Raw genomic sequence first — 14,309 nt, forward strand, 5'->3', positions numbered from 1 at the left:
TTTGACGTTTGCTGATATTGTAATATTGTCTGTTATTTCAGCATTTTCAGCATATCCTAAACTCTTCATGTCTGATGATGGGAAAGAAGTCAGTCATTGTGATCTAAAACAGATTCTCACTTCTCTCATGTCATGTGGTCCATTGCACCGTACACACCAATTTGCCGTTGTGTCTGGTGTGGTCCCATTCCAAGATGATGTCTAGTTTATGTTCCTCTTTACTGCAGGAAAAAAAGCCATTTGTAATTTTAGAAGTCAAGGAAAACATTGCCTTCTTGTAAACTGTAAATTCAAATGCGTTACATAACCCTAAAGAGAAAATCTGTCTTCCAAGGGTTAGTACACTTACACAGCTCAACAGAGCCTGTGTGGTTTCAGAGTTTGGGAGTTACAAAATCAGTTCCCTTTCCAAAGAATTTAACATTTTGTTTTGACTTAATTTACATGAAGTTAAAATGTAGACATCTCTTTTCCCTATTCAGAATTGGAAACTGTACATAACATTTTGTAGTTCTGGTTGGGTAACTCAGTCTGTTTGGGACCACAACTAAATTTAGGTCAGAATTACAATACATATGTGTAATACATGATAAAAATACTAAGACATAGTATGGATGAATAAACAAAAATATGTTTTTTTTAAAAATGTTGATCTATTATTCTTAAATTAATAGATTTATCACAAAATTTCAGGAATTGAATAGCGGTGGAAGTGATTTCACAACTTCTATATTTAATGTTTTTCTTTTCAGTATGATTTTATTTTAACCCACATCAGATTGTATGTAGTGTAATTTTTTAGAAAATAACATAATAAATTGTAGGGTGATTATGATATATTTTACTGTTGTATTGCTGTTTTTTCCATTTCTGAGCTTTTTATTCTACCATCAGTTTTTTCACTTGCTTTTTGCCTACACACACACTATTAAAACTGAATTACATTTATAAGGAATGAAAGACAATGTTTTGCTTTTCTGTGTAAATTTTTGCTTTAAGATCAAAATTGATTTAAACTTAACTAAAATATATGTAAAGTTGACCATAATTACTATTATTAACCTGATGTAACATTTTTCACCATCTACTTTTTTAATGAAATCATTGTATGATTTCAACTGTCAAACACACTGTGTGACTATATTAAATCATTATCTTATTCTTCATCAGTGGAGATATTTGAGGAATTTTCTCTTGCCAACTTGAACCTTATTGTGTGCAATAGCATGTGGAGATTTGTGTTTGAGAACAGTTTGTTTGAATTTTAATTACAGGGAAATACTTTTAAAACTCAAACAAACCCTGTGGGAGTCTGTTGTCACCCGGCTACTTTCTGTCAGTTCAAGAAATTCTTTCTGTCTGACATTACAGATTACGGTGTTAAATCTCAGCCTAGGATTCATTTTAGTGTTGTGCTTTCTTTCCTGAGATGATAAATTTCCCTAATTGTAATTCCTTATCAAATATGCTTTGTTCTCTGAGCTACAAATTATATGTATGTAAATTATCTGTATTATATGTATTTGAGAGGTAAATACTGTAGCACTCCTAGACATAGAAGTGCACGTTGTCTCTTGTTTTGTCATTATGATTACCATTTCAGGAATGATGTTTTTGCCTCATAGTCAAACTAGGTTTAAGGTCACAGGTCTGTGTATGTAGGTGTGTGTGTGTGTGTGCAAAGAGAGAGAGAGGGGGAGTTTATCACTCCTCTTGACCCCTCTTGGAATCAGATGAAGGTTTTTTCGATGTTGGGGGGGCGGCATTGAATGCATCAGAGGTGGTGGTGTGTGCCATTTCACGTCATCAGGACGTCAGTGTTCAGGTTCAAGTTGTTGTGGAGTTGTTGGATGCTTACACACCACGTTGGTAAGAGTGCCAGAGCCTGAATGGTATGAATGTTATGTAGCATCCTAAAGGAAACTGATGGGGCACTAAGCTAACCATCTGCACTGGGGTTGTGAAAAGATTACATATTAACAACGCATGTCGTGTCTTATAGCACAAAATGACTGCTGATGATATGACTGCTGTATATCTGTTGATAGGACTAATCAATACCACTGACACCATGTTTGCTTCACCAGCTCCTGACGTACACCTGGGTATAGCAGAAAAACATATAGAGATAAGACACGCTGCATTTCCTATCACACACAAACAGCAGTCAATATTCACCAGTTGGGTGTTATGTTTAAGTTTTAAAGTCCTTTGTAATTCATTAGATCTTTCAGCTCAGCTCATGATGATGGGGGCAAAAACAAAAGCGTTGCGTTTATAATTTTGTTCAGTGTAAAACTTGTGATCATGTCTGATGATTTGAGAACAGAAGTGATCTGAGACCTGTAACGATATTCTGACTAGTCAAAACGACAGAGATACACCATATGGACAAAAGTACTGGGACACCTAGACATTACTTTTATGGAGTTGGTTTATGGAGTGTATCTGTAATTCAGTTTTGACTAGTCAATTCTGAATTATAGATATCAGCAGGGATGTCACTGAAAATGACACTCCTAAAGGACAACTGCAGATATCTGTATTCAATTCTGACTACTGTAAATGATAGTTACAGAAGTAACCATTGACGTAAATGTTATTATGACCAGTCCGAATTGTTGTGTAAGACATTTTTAATGCGAGGCTTGTGGTGGGATATTGGCTCAGCAAAGCATTTAAACCTTTGTTGAGGGAATTAGAGATTCCCCTCAATTAGAGAGAGATGATGGTCTGAGCACTGACAGGCTTATCCCCCCCTCAACCTCTGCATCAATGCTGGCAGCACTCATACGTCTATTTCCCAAAGACAACCTCTGGATATGACGCTGAGCACGTGCACCTTTGGTCGACCACAGAGATGCGTGTTCTGAGTGGAACCTGTCCTGTTGAACCGCTGTATGGTCTTGGCCACCGTGCTGCAGCTCCGTTTCAGGGTCTTGCCAATCCTCTTATAGCCCAGGCCATCTATATGTAGAGCACCAATTCTTTTTTTCAGATCCTCAGACAGTTCTTTGCCATGAGGTGCCATGTTAACTTCCAGTGACCAGTGAGGGAGTGTGAGAGCGATGACACCAAATTTAACACACCTGCTCACACCTGAGACCTTGTAACACTAACAAGTCACATGACACTGGGGAGGAAAAATGGCTAATTGGGCCCAATTTGGACATTTTCAGTTAGTGGTGTACTCACTAGACATTAATGACTGTGTGATGTGTTATTTTGAGGGGACAGCAAATTTACACTGTTATACAAGCTGGACACTCACTACTTTACATTGTAGCAAAGTGTCATTTCTTCAGTGTAGTCACATGAAAAGATTTAATTAAATATTTACTAAAATGTGAGGGGTGTACTCACTTTTGTGAGGTACTGTATATAGCCTTTCTAGTCTTCCAACCACTTAAAGTGCTTTACACTACTTTCACATTCAACCCATTCATACACTGATTGAAGTGGCTGCCATGCAAGGTGCCAGCTGCTCACCAGCATGGAACTAACATTCACTGTAAATATTACTTCAAATACTGTCACACAGAGTGATTTGTAAGTATAAAATACCAGCATAGAGTCTTGTGTTACTCCCTTAGTTATACGTGTATATTACCTACAGTACTTCACTTTAAAGTTGCACATATTCATCTATCTATGCAATTCCAACAAAGCTACTTGGCAGACAATTTAGGCTACATAGACGTGCACTAACCATGTATAGCATATTACCAGGCACTATCATTGCATGCATTTAGAGCTCTTAGTTTTTAATTTAGTTTCAGCTTCTGATTAAGATTTTAGTTTTACTGTATAGCTAGCCTTGTGTTGTCACTGCACCTTCAGACACAGTTTGCCAGAGGTTCAGTGAGAAAAAAGGCAGTGAACGCCAGTCTTTGCACTCCCCTGTTCACTGCACAACAAACAACGTTTGATGAAGCTGAATTTCTATCCGACACTAAAACGAGTCAGGTCAGAAACAGGCTTAAATCTACAGTGTATGCCCAATTTAAGTGTTCTTACTGTGTGTTGTGTGTAGGATTTATATGTTTTGGGACTCTTTTCTGTGACATGGCTGCTATAACACTGCACTGCAGCCCTCTGGGATAAACAAAGTAGCCTACTCTGTCTATGTAATTAATTATTACTATGGTGGTGGACTACAAAGCGACTGTGTCCTATACATTGCTGTCATGTGATTTATTGTTTGGATGAGCTGTCTATACAAGCAGATTGACGTAATCATGTGACTGCACCCACAATCACTGGTGGGTGTGGTCAGTGACAAGTGTACTCAATGGCTCTGCTAAACATTTAACCACACCTGACAGAGCAGTGATATCATGTTGCACTGAATACACAATGACTAGAATGGAGAGTTTGGTGGCTGCCCCTGCACTTTTTTTTGCAATGAGTACTGCAAGTTTGCAGTTAAAGAAAGAAACAAAAGAGAAGGAAAGAGAGAAAACCAGGAAAAAACTGAGTAAAGGAAAAAAAGTTGACTACTTTGCACTTTTGTTTAAACAATAAAGAAACAGAATTTCACTGAATCGATGGTAATAAAATAATATTTGTATTTTACACGTTGCCATAGAGACATAGCAGAGAATCCAGTCATCCAGGTCTTAAGTTAATAACCAGTGTGAGAAAGAGGCTGTGGCCTGTGAGGATACTATGTGTGAGACTGCACGTATGCTGGCAGGAGGAGCAGAGGCTCTGTGTGTGTGTGTGTGTGTGTGTGTGTGTGTGTGTGTAGAAGAAAGACTCTGTGTAGGTGATACATTTGTTGCCGTTGGAGGTTATAGATAATAGTGTCACGTTTAAGTTTTGAAGATCTGTGTGTGTGTGTGTGTGTAGGTGGGTTAGGATACAGTTGTGTGTGCAGTATAGTGTGGAGTCACATGAATCTTTGTGCTATTCAGACTGCTGACTGTATAACATCACTGCCCGCCTGACAGGTTTTCCATAGAGTTAGTTTTGTGGTACTTTTAGTAGTTTTGCCAAATTGTCCAGTGTGAAGTTCAGAGACACAACCCGAGGCGAGTTGAGCTGGTACTGGTAATGGAAAAGTGCCAGTCAGTTAGCAAACCATTAGCTTGCGGAGCTAGATGACTTATAGGATAATGAGCTCACACAGTTCATTCAAGAGATTTACAATATGGACTTCTCTCTTACAACTGTGTGTAAACCATGTCTCTTAAAGACAATATCAGAACACTTACATTTAAACACTTACCTCAACTATTAATCAATCAATAACCAATTTCATGTATTATTTTTTTTGTGGTCAATTTATAATTTAATAATCTACATATTAGACCCATGTTTTAGAGTGTGGGAGGAAACTGAGCTCCCGGAGTAAACCTACGTCAAAGAGGGGAGAAAATAGAAGAATTGAACCAGCAACTTCTTGTGTGAGGCCGGAGTTTCAAACAAACCCTGTGACCCTGTCCAGGTCTTGAATTTCTTGTTGTAGTGCGTCATGCTCTCTGATTCTCTTCTCAGCCTTCACCGCGTTGCACTTACATTCTAAAGCCGTTTCACTTTTCAACGTTTTATTGAGCTCCTGGACCTCTCGTCAGGGTGTGTCATTACCCCGGCTGTATACGTCCAATACTTTTTCACTTAGCAGTCTGTCATAGAGCTCCTGAACCTCAATTTGTAATGGGCGATTTTGTTATTTCAGTGAGTTTTGCCAACAAAACGTTATATTTGTCATTAATGTTTTTTTAAACTTGTTTTTGCATATTATCGTGTGTACTTTAATTCCATGTGGTTCATCGTCTCACTACACATGACGCCAAAAATGTTTGTGTTCTTTGTGGAGTTCCTGGAGTTGTTGTCGCAGTGTTTGGTTTTGCTGGCTGGTGGCCAGGTCTGACACTTTTATTCTCTCATTTATTTCCTGCAAAGCCTTTTTATTCTGGAGCTCTTTGCACATCTCCTGAATCCCCTTTCTCCGAGCGTCATTTTGTTGGCTAATCTCCCATTTCTCTGCTTTCGCTGCATCACGGATTTCATCCAAAGATTTTGTATTTTTACGCATTTTCTTGAGCTCTTGGAGTTCCTCTTGCATGGCAATGTTTTGGAGCCTCAAGGCCTTCATTGCCTCCTTCATTGCAGTACAAATTACCTCAACTTGAATTTCTTATTCCAAAGTGTTATCTTGCTCAATGGCCACTTTTGCCACTTTCACAGTAGCTTGGGTATCTTCACAGACCTGTTTCTTATACCTATGTAGTTGGATATGAATGACCTCAAGTTGTTAAATTATTGCCTTTATGTCTATATTGTCTTGGTCAGTTTTATCTGTATGTTCTTGGCTGAGGGCCACAAGCTTGTTCACCAAGAACTCCACAGAAGGGACAGAGCAGTAGAAAGAAAATCGAGAGAATCCCTGGGAGCTACTGCCAGATTGCGTTTATTACCAATGTTTACTCAATATATTGATAAAATAGGTAATGTGTCAATGTATGAGACTTTGCTTGGACTGAACCCTTTAAGCGCAGACAGCGTTAATAAAGAGTGAACAGGACACTCTTGCAGTGTAGAATGATGGGACTGACTGGCAAATCAATGTGCCAGCTGTATAACTGTCACTGTATGTGTTAATAATGACTTTATTGATTGGTGGATAGAGGCCATGAAATAAATGGAATACCACTGTACTAGTTCCAGAGTGCCCCTCGAACATATGTGGATGTTATGTAATCTTCACACTTTGCTAAGCTAACAAATACTGGACTGCTAAGTAAATGCTAATTCTTTCCTTAGTTTCAGTTAAAACAAAATGGGTACCAATGGGTGCCACAGACAAGTGTGGAAAATCGGAAACTATTGATAGATGAATTTACACGTATAGAGTAACACCTCACGCATCATTCTTTAAAAGTGATGCGTGGAAAAGGAGCTGGCTTCAAATAGCTCCAAATCAAAACTTGATGTTCTTCCATATATTCCCTTGTCTTTCCCCCACAGTATACATTCACTTGTGGCTTCCCTATTATGTGTTATGTAATAAAGCTGTTTTGGCAGCCTGCAATATACCAACCTTACAATGCTGTGAACCAGCTGACCTTGAAAGACTGCGAACCTACAGAATGTCTAAATTTACACCACACGATTACGGTCAATCATTGTACAGCTGCAGCAATTCGGGGCAGGCAGTTACATCCCCCAGCCGCTCAGAACATGCAGACTATGTTTGACACAACATGTGATTGCAGTGTCATGTCTAGTTTTCCCTAACTAGGTACAAGGTACAACATAAGTTAAGTTGTGGCTGGGTGGGTGCTGACTTTTTTGTCCTTTGGGCTCTGTGCAGGCACCTCACCTCACAGATTTCACTCATGCTTGGTGGATGGGTATCAATGATCTTCTAAGCAGTTTTAAAGGGGACCTATTATGCATTTTCATGTTTTCTGACATATCTGTAATGTTACAATGTCAGATGTTCATGCTAAACATGACCAAAGCTTCAAATAAGGAGGTGAAAGTATTATGATGAAAGTGATCACTGGAGGTAAATGAAGCTTACAGAAGCCAGTGTTCTGGAATATTATGACAACCACATTCTGTTCTCTCAACAGCAATTCTTGTGTGTTCCTGTCTGTGTGTACTTTTGCTTGTATTGTCTACATGCAGCCAACTTTCTTCAGTAATTTTTTTGTTGGTGTGAGGCTTTGCATGGATCAGTATAATTGTACTGTGGGGGGAAGCCAGGACACTAACCTCTTTCTCCTTTCAAACCCCTGCCCTGACTCCTCTGCCCAGGTACAGTAAAATGTTGTTGCTCAAGCCAGTGACTCACTGCCATATTCCTGTTTCAGCAAAAACCACCTCACACCAGATAACTACAGAATGGGATTCCTGAAAGCAGAATGAGAATTTAACTGGGCCAAAGGGGAAAAAAGGCTCCTGATAGTTATAGATAGAATGTTGAGGAGTACTTGTTTGACTTCCCCGTTCACATTTAGTTGAGTTATTATTTAGTCGACCAAGTATGCAAACTGAAGCAGCAGAAAATATTGATATTATCATGAAGTGTTCTACATGAACCACTCCAGTAAAACAAATTCAACAAATGATAAAGAAAGTAGGACAATGTTTGTGTTGGGGACAAAGAAGAAACACTGTAGGTATTTTTCTCTTATGCCACTGCTTACTGGTATGAACAGTGGGAAAACAGTGTGGCAGCAAGCAGCATACAGTATGCTTTTAAATAAAGAATATCTTAAATAAGTGTTTGACATTTTGGGAATTACACTTTTTGAGGATTACCACTCTCATGTCTGGATGCTAAATATGAAGATAGAGCCAGTGGGTGCTTAGCTGTGGTTAGCATAAAAACTGGAAAAAGGGGGAGGGCAGCTAGCCTGGTATCTTAAAAAGTGTTAGCCTACCAGCAACTCTAAATTTTAGTTATTGACATATTTGATCTCACTTTGCATAAATAAGTGTATTTCCCATTGTCCATGGTTTAAGTCCATGGTCCAAAAAACTTTTAGCCATTTTGTGTTACCGCACTGTTGTTCCACTAAACAAAATACCCTTAATTTATTACACTGTTTAAAGGGTTGCTTCTATTAAAAAAAGAAAAACACATTTTCCACCTTCTACCAAAGACAATTCCATCTGACTGCTGTTGACTGTGTTTATTTTTGGATTATCCAGAGGTAGATCTAGCTAACTCAAATCTCCAGATTTTAAGGGCTTAAATTTGCTTGGAGGCGATCATCTTATTTTAGCATAAAGACTGGAAGCAGTGGGAAACAGTTAGCCTGGCTCTGTCCAGAATTTAAAAAAATAGGCCATTAAATAATCAATAAACCGTCAATTAGGACATTTTATCTCTTTAATTGAATCAGTACACAAACAGAAATGTAGAAATAATTAGCCATGCTAGCTATTTTCTCCTGCTTTCAGTCTTTCTGAAAACCTCATCATCTTCTGCTGTACTCAGCTCACACATATGAGAGTGGTATAATTCTTTTCATATAACTCTTGGCAAGAAAACTTGTTAGTTAAAATCCTTTAAGACATTTTACTCTGTAATTTCTGTAAAGTTCTGCACCATGAAAGGCCCAGATGAGGGCAAAACAGTTTTATTACATCTTGAAAATGCAAACCCTACATTTGAAAACTGAGCTCTGGGCTTTATCAGATACTTCTGGCTGCTGCAGAACGTAAAGAATAAGCCGATCCACCTTTGTTGTTACTATTGCCGTGTAGCTAGTGAAGTTTCTTTCCTTCTCACAGACGACCTCGCAGCGAATCAAATATATGCAGCATTTCTGTAGAGTAAAATATCACTTTGTATTGTTTCATTTAGTGATACATTTTTGATTGACATGCAAATGAATCGCTCTAAAACTTGCTCACTATGTTACGGGGTCTTAACAGGGACACTAATTCTGGGAAGAGACGTTGATGATCATTTTCTTTTTCAGTGTTGTGAGCTGTGTAGGGTGGAGGCAGATGTAGTAAAACAAAAACTGAAACCATGGTGAGGGTAAAACCCACTTATTGGCAATGTTATGTTTGGGATTCTGGCCTCGTTACCGTACTTCAGCTGACTGAAGTGGAAGTAGATAAGGCAGGTTGAGAGAAAGTTTGTTGATCAAGGTTCATTTATTTGTCATTTTACAGCAGAGTTGCACAATGAAAAGGAAGTTGTGACACCCTTCACGCTACACACACACAGAACATATATAACTATTTAAAATTAGAATAGAATAAAAATAACCATGCCATTTATTGATGTTCGAGTGTGGAGGATGAAGTGGAGTTGAGGAGTCTCGCAGCCTGGGGAAAGAAGCTGTTCAGAAGTCTGGTGGTGCAACATTAGATACTTGTGTTTCTCTTGCCAGATGGCAGCAGTGTGAACAGGCTGTGGCTGGCAGGGGTTCTGTCTTTTTATCCTTTGGGCAACTAAATACAGCAGTTCCTAAGCTTTTTTTTACCAGGATGGAGATGTGTGATGACCGTGACAGGTTCTCTGTGACGCCGATTACCAAGAAACTAAATAAAATATCAAACAATGCCAGCACAGCAACCCAAAGGCCTTGAAACCAATCTCTAGTTCTTCATTATCTAGTCCTTTATTATCTCAGTGTCATAGCCTTAACTGTCAACAACAGATACCCACTATGTATACTGTTCTGTATATCTACACTGGGCAAGTCACAGATTATTTAGACAGACAACGCATCAAACCATTGCTGACTGACTGACAAGCTACAGTCTTTTTCCATTTTGATCAATCAGTTATAGTCAAAACAGATTGCTGCTAGCTGCCTAATTTAAACTCTTATCCGGGCTGGCCTAGCTATTGTTAAAGTCACACATTGTGCTGGATTCACCATACCATCTCGCAGGAGTTCTTTAAAATAACTATTGTTCTCATTTCAATTTTTTGAAGTCAGAGCAAATTCGTTTTGTTGAGTTCCAAAATGTGCTACACTTAGCTAGGTTGGGTATTGCATTCAAGATAGAATTTCCTGGATAATTAGTATGTATACAGTAGATGCAGGGTGAAGGTTAAAGAGCCTGTATATATGATACTATAAATAGTGAAGTCTAAAACAATTGGAATTTCAAACAATGCTGGCTTAAGGTCTTAGTCTTTTTTAAATCTATGTGACAAAACCATTGAACTCAGGTGGTCATACTTATTATTTAGGCAATATGTGTTTAAAGAATGTATTTAAAATGTCTCATACAAGTCTTATAGAACACAATTAAGGAATGTGCAGGGGTTGGGGATGGCAGAAGAATGGCACGGGCAGAGCTCAGCAGGCAGAGGGGTTCCACAGAGAGATGGTGAGATGACGGAGAGATGATAGCAAGTGAGTGAATGATTTTTCCCTGAGGCAGAGAACAGAGTGAATGAGCAAGGCAACGTGCAGAGCAGGCAAACAGGTAAAAACAAGTAGGTTAACAAAATCAGGTTTCTCAAAAACTGGTACTGGTAGGCTGGAGTATCTAGAGACATACAGTAGATGACTCAGTGATCCGGCTGGGACTGGAAGTCAGGCTCAGTCTTCAATATGGGAGGTAGTCTCAGGTGAGTGATTTCGAATGATCAGCAGGTATGTCAAAGTGCCAACTCCGGGAGCAGCGGCACACCCAGAACTCTGCTGCCAGGAGAGAGACAGAGAACACAAAACAGACAGACAATACCAAAACACTACAAGTATCCAGCATTCATACCAAAAATAAAAATCAAAGACTTCACCGAGGCAGCGGGCCGCTGATCCTTTAAGTACATTTTTCAGATTATACTTATATCCAAATACTTGTATTTGTAACATTGCACTTTTTACAGTTTTATAGTCACTGGTTACTTTCAGATTAATGTTTTTTATACCAAACAAATAGTCTATAAAGTATGATGCCTTGGTGTAGATTAAACTACCAAAAAGGACATAAAGCAAATAGAATTAGCCACACATTGATAAACTACAACATCAAGGTCACTTAAATATTCTCTCCAGACATGGAGAGAATATTTCACACATATTTAAATTGCTCTAATTACACAAATCATTTGTGTCTGATTTTTTTTTTTTTCACAAAAAAAGTTCAGTTAACTTGTTAAAATCTTTTTAAAAAGCCATCTACTCCTTGTCCTTCATTAAAAATCCAGAATCTCTAAATAGAAGTTAAACTGGTGGGCAAAAGGTGTCTCAACCTTCACTGTAAAGTCCATTCTCAGTGTGCCAGAGGCTTCATTTACATTTACATTTACATTTATTCATTTAGCTGACACTTTTATCCAAAGCGACTTACAATTGCTATACATGTTGCACGTTGAATATTAGACTAACTCGATTTCATGAACTATTTTTGATGCCATAAATCATGCTTGTAGGCCCGAACCCTGAAAATGGGATTTTTTTTCTTTTTCTCACGTTCAGCAGTTGACTGTGAAAACATCCTTCTAGTGTCAAACTCTGTGCATACATCATTCTATACAGTGAAGGGCAAACATTAAACTGTAGGAACAAGAAGAAAACATGTTTTTAAGTGATGGTTCTGAATACTCATCATCAAGTAGAGTATTAGTTTGGAGCATACTGAATGTATGGATCAGCAGCAGGTGATGAGGTTATGTGGTGGATTCCTTTCATTTCAGATAAAGGAAAACGCATCTCCCAACTTTGTGAGAGTCATGTGAAAATACATTTCTTACTAGCCTAGCTACCTTCTTCCACACTTCCTCAGTTGATCATTTTCACATGGTATCTATGATGATGCTTGTTGCATGCATGGTGTAGCTGACAAAGCAGTCACTTCTTGCAAGTCACACTCAATATGAATATCAGCTGCATTCCAACAATGTCAAATGTACATATTACATACATGTGCCTTTGAGCTTAACAGGTGTTTCAGCCCATGTGCTTGTGTTAGTCACATAAAAGTTGGGCCTGATCCGTGTCTTGCGTTGGAATGTAAATGTTATGACAGTGAAAGGGGGTCAGTGTGGATCCAGAGGCCTCTGCAGACAGGTGCCTGAGGTGAGGACATTGTCTGCCTTCCATCTTGTGGAAGAATGTGGATCTGGAGAACACGGGCATCTAGCTGGTGAAAACCCAAATATCTTTCTTAGGAGTTAGTGGAACCCTAACCAGAGCTAAAGGAGGAGAATGTAAATTGGACTTTAACATTTTTCCTCTCCTGAAAACTGAAAGTCTTCAAATGTACAAAACCAGGACTCGAAATTGATGCTAATGTTACTCCATGTCCATGTGAATGTGCTAACATAAGCTATCACGAGCTAACATTTTAAGTGATAATGTATTAGTGGTTTTGGTCACTTGTGGCAGTAAAACGAGTTGTAGTGTAAACACACCACTGACATATTATAACCTTATTAATTAGCTATGGCTAACATGTCAGCAAACAGTTGCCTATTTACACATCCAGCCGACACATTAGCTTTCATTTGGAGTCGTGTTTGTGTCCAATATTCCCACCACCTTTAACTCTGTTTTGGGCTCCACCACTTCCTAAAAACATTTCTGGGTCTGAAGCTACTAAATGCTCCACTAGCTTCACTAGTTAGTCGCTATTACTTTTTAAGAAGAATCAACTGTGAGATTGGGAGTCGAGTCAGACTCCTCCTATCAAATCCTCGAATCTTCGGCTATTTCGGGGACAAAAAACAGTCGCATTTTTGTACAATATGTATTGGAATTGGGACACATCCTGTTTTTTGGATAAGAGCAAGCAATGCCCTGGATGAATTTTGTTCGCAGCAGCCATCTACTGGAAACTCTCTTGGAGCTTTTAAAACAGCACATGTCAAGACCTCTATGGAAACTGTCCAGAGCCTTATCAATCCATGTTAAGTGGAATTCTGACTGATCTAAAAGATATAGACTTGCACTAGGTGTACCTGCATGTGTGGTTGCAGAGTTTGTACTTTCCCTGTTTGTGTCAGATATCTTATTTACACTGAATACATACTGTGTCTGCAGGATTGCATTGCACTGAATGTTGTTTCTACTAAGTTAGAAATCACTTCACTGCATTAAGTCATCTCTCTCCTCACTTGATTTGATCAATGCTGTAGTTAGTGGTATAACTAAGTAGTTTTGGTGCCTAGACTTAACCAAGTAGTAGGGATTTCTGGCAGAAAGGCCTCCTGGCAGAAAGGCCTCCTGGCAGAAAGGCTTCCTGGTAGAAAGGCTTCCTGGTAGAAAGGCTTCCTGGTAGAAAGGCTTCCTGGCAGAAAGGCCTCCTGGCAGAAAGACTTCCTGGCAGAAAGGCCTCCTGGCAGAAAGCCCTCCTGGCAGAAATCCCTGAGGGCAAACTTCTCCCAACTTCGATGTAGACAGGATGATATGACATAAGTCATGCTGGTGGACTTTTTGGAATTTGTTATTTACTCAATGATAAAACGTGAGAGCGAAGTGATAACAGAAAGGCTCGGGACGGATTTAAACACAGACAAGAAATGTGTGTTTCTAATTTGTGCAGGTAAGTTTTAAAAACTTGAGAACATATATATACATAAAACCATCTTGAGGGTGCAAAAGGCAGTATTGTGGTTCAGATAAAATTTCTCTGCCCCCTAGAAATGCACTTCCATAAAGTTGGGGGACATCAAAGACGAAATAAAAACTATGCTCATAATGTAGTCACTGGAGCCTGAGATAGCCAGAGCTGGTGTCTATCTGCTGTTTAGTGCTGAGCAAGTAATGTGCTGAGGAACTCCCCACTGTGACACATCCACCAATGTGTCCCTGAGCAAGATAATTCACCCCTAGTTGCTCCAGAGGTGTAGCAATTATAAGTCGCTTTGGATAAAA

The sequence above is a fragment of the Micropterus dolomieu genome, linkage group LG16 (genome assembly GCF_021292245.1).
Source record: "Micropterus dolomieu isolate WLL.071019.BEF.003 ecotype Adirondacks linkage group LG16, ASM2129224v1, whole genome shotgun sequence".
Lineage (NCBI taxonomy): Eukaryota > Metazoa > Chordata > Actinopteri > Centrarchiformes > Centrarchidae > Micropterus > Micropterus dolomieu.